Source organism: Gigantopelta aegis, chromosome 14 (assembly GCF_016097555.1).
Source record: "Gigantopelta aegis isolate Gae_Host chromosome 14, Gae_host_genome, whole genome shotgun sequence".
Classification (NCBI taxonomy): Eukaryota; Metazoa; Mollusca; class Gastropoda; order Neomphalida; family Peltospiridae; genus Gigantopelta; species Gigantopelta aegis.
Genome location: NC_054712.1, coordinates 15,215,911 through 15,222,419, shown reverse-complemented (window position 1 = coordinate 15,222,419; position 6,509 = coordinate 15,215,911).

The window sequence follows — 6,509 nt, the reverse complement described above, 5'->3', positions numbered from 1 at the left end:
CACCCCAGAACACACTCAAGCTATTTGGTCTGTCTGAACACACTCCAGAACACACCCCAGCTATTTGGACTGTCTGAACACACCCCAGCTATTTGGACTGAACACACACCAGAACACACCCCAGCTATTTGGACTGTCTGAACACACCCCAGCTATTTGGACTGAACACACTCCAGAACACACCCCAGCTATTTGGACTGTCTGCCCAGAACAGATAACGGTTGTACAATACCAGACTCAGCTGTTTTCTGCATTCAGTGACAGCGTGAAACGATAAGGTTAGCGAATTATTTGATTGGATCCCAATGTGGTTCTCTGGTTTAACGTGAATCGCACCAGCCTAACTAGCTCTCTCGGACTTTCATCAGCATTAAACCCACTTGGCTGAAACCGCTGAGTCATCGAGGCCTGTAACTTTTGTGTCACCTGTACACCTATTCAAGTACAGAGACTGGCTTTGATTATTATATCGATTATCTTCTATTAATACACGACAAAACCACAAATGCTGACCACGTGGTCAAAGAGTATCAGACATAAAGTCCGATTGGTGTTTTCCCTTCATGGTTTTCCCCAGGCTAAATGTTGGGACAGATAGCATTGTTAAAACTTATACAAAAACACTTTTTTCAAAGCGTGTACAGGTATACAATGCAATCATATTTTGTTTTTAGTTATTGCTTTGAGGTATCTATTTGTTTTTGAAGACTGAACTCAGGTGTTGGTGAAAGAGACAAGACAGGTAAGCTTTTGTATTTTGTCGGTAATTTGGTGTGGGCGGCACACCACTGTGATATAGCGAATGTGTTGTGGTTTCCTGCAATATAAGCATGCATTTGAAATACACATTGAATGACAAACATGATGTATTTTAATGGATATATCATAAACACATTTGTGGTTAAAGTATGTTACAACGATCTTTTCCTTTCTAAACAAGCAATACTGTAATTGGAACAGTTTTTAAACTGCAGACAATAATTTGTTTGGTGTTTACACACTGAATTGCTTAGACTCAAAACACTCAAACGTATGAGGTCTCGATCAAATTTAACTTTTTTCCCCCGCAAAATTCAGTTGTATTGAAATCAGTTGTCTCCGCTTCAGTACATTAACACCCGTCCACACAGATTTTGCCTGAAGTAAACGATCTATGGCGATTTTTCTCTTTCTGCGTAAATATGCATTTTCCAGTATATTAAAAAATGCCGAGCGTCCCATTCCTCCAGACCCAAATATTATGTTTTCCCCAGGCAGTGATTCAGGGCTCCCCAACCCTGACATTGTCATTGATCTGGGGATATAAAGTTTAAAAAAAAGTATGTCTTCCCCGGTTTACACAATCCTAAAGTCATTCTAAATGCTCTGTAAATAATTATTTGTTAGTGGGTAGTTCTTTAAGAACATTTATAATGACTTAATGCTATTGGTGGTAATGTAAATGTAAAACTATTTTACTTTGATAGACGCTCTTTCAAAACAGAGTTTGATCTCATCGAGGCACTAGATAGACATTCATGGAATCAACAACTATTTTACAGAATGCCTATTCGACTGTGCAGATTCTTGAAAGTTAGTAAATCGCGCACATTTACTGTTTGCCGTTTCTTTGCCATATCTAGATATCAATCAATGTTCATAATACCAAGCTATACTTAACACATCTATAGTTTATTTTTAACCTTGTCATCCAGTCTTATAATTAAATGCCGAGACAATTAGTGCCCTATTGAACTTATTTGTGAGATGCAGATGGGACTAATAATACTTTGGAATAAAAGCAGATGAGTGCACGTCATCACCGCTGTATTTATTCAAATGAGCTCTGTCCTGTGCTGGGGCGGCACGCAGCCCAGTGGTAAAGCGCTCGCTTGATGCTCGGTCTGTGGGATGGTGCATATACAATATCCCTTGCTACTAATGGAAACAATGTAGCGGGTTTCCTCTCTATGACTGTGTCAAAATAACCATATGTTTGACATCCAATAGCCGATGATTAATAAATAAATGTGTTCTAGTGGTGTGGTTAAACAAAACAAACATCTTCTTATTGATTCACTGCTAGCTTGAGTGTCCCCTAGCCCTCACCTATTTATATGTTGCCGGGGACAAAATATAAACTGTACTATAAGTCACTGCATTCTTATGAGTGGGTGATTCGTTGAGGTGGGTTAAGTTCTTGCTGCTATATATATATATATATATATATGATAGTTTTCTCTGACAAAGTTATTTTATTGGCTCGCATGCAACGCATAACGAGAGTCAGTAGAATGTCGATTGCTTCTAGCCGTCTGACCGCCTAGGCATTTGTTAAAAAACTTTGAGTTAAAGGTTGGTTAAAGTTTTCTCAATTAGCCCCTATGTTTACAGACACCATCTTTGTTGTAAATATTTTATAACATATCTGTGGAATAATATTTAGTTTAATCATGGTTAAGCTGGGTTTATGTTCAGATAAAGTGTGGTTAAAATTTTGTTAAAGATTCTTTACTTGTGTTTGACTCATGGATTGTTTAATAGATGGATTTCATATTTGGAAAGATGTTCACCAAATGATTGTCTTTCAAATGCATACCCATCGGCCTATACATGTAATCTCAGGGCAAGTTTAAGATCATTTAGAACATGGTTAAAGTTCTTCTGATTGTATTTAAGTCTGAATTATGTGATGGATGGCCTTCATAAATGGTACTGATGTTCTCCAAGTCATGGTGAACGCTCCACGAATGTACACCCATAACTAGGTCAATGTCATTTAAAATATAGTTAACATTTGCTTAAGTTATTTAATTGTCTTTAGCTCTTGAATTCTTTCATAAAAGTGTTTAACAGCCGAGTCATTTGCACCACGCCGCCACATTAGGTCAAGGTTATTTTGTAAATTGCATTTAGCTATAAAACATGTTAATACATGGCTTTAAGTTTTGGCGTGTGTGTTCACCAGCTGAGTCTTACACTTTCATTACCATCATTGTGATGTTGAGGGAATGTTAAGGTCATTTGGAACTTTGTTAAACGTTCTCCAATTAATTACTTTTTAATTTGTAATTTCTTGACAAGGGTCGCTTTCATCTTTGGTTTGTGTGTTCAGTAAGCGTGACTTTCAGCTGCTCATCTCTCGGACCTATGCATCTAACCCTAATGTAAGGTGAAGGTCAATTTGAATTTTGCTAGGCTTTTCATTGTTTATAACTGTTTAATCCTTTCGAATGGATTGCTTTAATATGTGGTGTACATTTCCACCAAGAGATATTATTTCATCTGCACAGTTTTGTGTTCATAAATTTGATACGATTACTAGGTGTGTATATACACACACACAGACACACACACACACACACACACACACACACACAGAGAGAGAGAGAGAGAGAGAGAGAGAGAGAGAGAGAGAGAGAGAGAGAGAGAGACAGACACACACACACACACACACACACACGCACACGCACATGCACACATTAGTACAGGTTTATCTGTATAATAATACGTTTATTAGGTTATATGTAGCTCGTACCTGTCTCTAAATTATAGAATACTAGTACCTAGTACATGTATAAAGAAACTTAATTGTTTGTAACAGTTTTACGCTACTAAGAACAATATTGTAATTATGAATTATTCTCTAAATGAAATGGATTTATAGAATGTATTACAAAATGTTATAGGCCCTAATAGTGTTAAGGAATTACCTTTCTTTGTGTATTGGTATAAACCACTCCAGTGTTGTAGCAAAAACTGTGGACCAACAAAAATCTCCTGAAAAACTGTGAACCCACAAAAGCCACTGTTACATCCAGATGTGACTAAAACACGGACAGAACACGAACGGTATCCGTGTACCAGTGAACCTAGCTGTATGTAATTGTTAGATAGTCTACAAAACCTAGTGGACAACCGAACCGGCCTCGGTGGCGTCGTGGTTAGGCCATCGGTCAACAGGCTGGTAGGTACTGGGTTCGGATCCCAGTCGAGGCATGGGATTTTTAATGCAAATACCGACTCCAAACCCTGAGTGAGTGCTCCGCAAGGCTCAATGGGTAGGTGTAAACCACTTGCACCGACCAGTGATCCATAACTGGTTCAACAAAGGCCATGGTTTGTGCTATCCTGCCTGTGGGAAGCGCAAATAAAAGATCCCTTGCTGCTAATCGGAATGAGTAGCCCATGAAGTGGCGACAGCGGGTTTCCTCTCAAAAATCTGTGGTCCTTAACCATATGTCTGACGCCATATAACCGTAAATAAAATGTGTTGAGTGCATCGTTAAATAAAACATTTCTTTCTTAGTGGACAACCGATCTCGTTGTGTATTTATATATATATGTACTCGAGTGATAAGAAGTATGTGACAGTGTCGTTAAGCACAGTGATATACGAGTTTTATTATTATACATGATATAGAGTATAAAACCTACATAATAGCGTGACGTCTACGTGCGATATAAAGAATGCTACCAGGTACATGAGTGGCTATTAGACCCGGCGTACTATTTAAGTAATAATGTGGTTTTGCTTTCTTCTCAAAACGTATCTAACAAAATAAACCAAACTGGATATTTCTATTAAACAACTATTTGCAAGTTAAACTATGCCTAGTAGACAGAGGTATGGCTTTCGTTATTTTATTACACCAGCAGGCACTCATAACGGGGAATCCGACGCCATATAATCGTAAATAAAATGTGTTGAGTGCGTCGTTTAATAAACCATTTTCTTCCTTTTCCTTTCATAACAGGGAAAGTAAAAATCATAATTTCTCACTGAGAAATTATCATGCATTTGTGTAACGAAAAATACTGTTGGATGATTTGACGCTTACAAACCATTCTTTTTCCGGGTTCAAATAGACATTGTAAACTGACTGGAGTGTGTTCTGTATTGTGATTGGTTAATTACATTCTTTTTCCGGTATCAAATAGACAATAACACCCGGAAAGCTAATGACGTCATTAGAAAATGATGTCATTAGCAATTGCAACAGGCGAAGTTGACGATTCAAGGGGCTACAGTCTAACTGTAGCCAGGTATTTTTTTTAAGAAATGCCAAATATACAGTTAATTCTGTTGAAAAACAATTCAGTTTACAATGGAGATAACCATATGGATTTTTTAGATTTGCGGCTAACGCCTTCGGTCAAAAATGACATTTGCGGGATCAAATAGACAATAACACCCACAAATCTAAAAACTCCATATGGTTATCTCCTAAATAACACCCAGAAAGCTAATGACGTCATTAGAAAGTGACGTCATTAGCAATTGGAACATTCGAAGTTGACGATTCAATGGTCTACAGTTAGATTGTAGCCAGGTATTTTTTTTCAAGAAATACCAAATATACAGTCAGTTCCGTTGAAAAACGCCTTCGGTCAAAAATAAACATTTGCGGGATCAAATAGACAACAACACCCGCAAAAATAAAAACTCAATATGGTTATCTCCTAAATGACCTTGTCCGTACTAAATACAACGTCATCACGATTGGGCAAACACACAATGACGTCATATAGTTTAAAGAGTTTGCGTTTACGGCTGTCTGTTTTGGGTGTTAAATTTATAACAAATTGTCATTTTAATGCAATTCGTTATAGATTTTGTACCAAAATAAAGAGACCTTTTGTTTTTGAAAATTATCAATGAACGTTATTAAATTACATAGTTATAGTAATACTCAGAACAGTGCGTAAATAGGTAATAACTGGTTACTGTCTTAAGATATCGGCTTTATCCTGCTAAGGTTATAATAGCGAATGCAGCGAGGTTATGCCGAGCTGCATTCGCCATTCGACCTGAGCAGGATAAAGCCGATATCTTAAGACAGTAACCAGTTATTTCTTTTATCCTCCAGTGCCACAGTAATTTTCGGAAAATGATTATTTAATCCATGTTTGTGTACGCAAATCGAGTATCGATCGTCAACCTAGCAAGACTTTTGCAGTATGACGTCATACAAGATATATGACGTCATTCTTTGTAAGACTATCTACATTCGCCACATTGAAAAAATCGTTTCTAAATTCTAATTCATAGATAAATATACAAGTTTGGTATCTCAAAACTTAAAATTATTTGTATTTACTGTACTAAAACAAATTATTTAAATAGTATGTTTATTGAAAATCTAGTCTGAAATAGGCCTACTCGAGTCGAGTCGGGGTTATGTCACGTGACCAGTGACCAAATATATAGAGATTTATCTATTGTCCGAACCAAATTGTTAACAACTACCAAAAATTACTCTCCTACCTTTAATTGCCGTTAGATTTCCTCCAAAGTTTGTCCAGACACAAATCGCAAAAAAAACCCCACTACAAATATACAGATTCCACATACGAGACTGCAACGATGTCGCCGATATTATCTTTGCTGAGATTGCATAGGGAAAAATACATGCAGTTTTCTGCCGTCTGCCATGTTGCTTGTTTATGGAATACTCTTCAAGAGGGGTGAAAGCCTCCAAAGTATGTGACAAAATTACTATGAAATCGATGATCTCTAGTGGTATCAT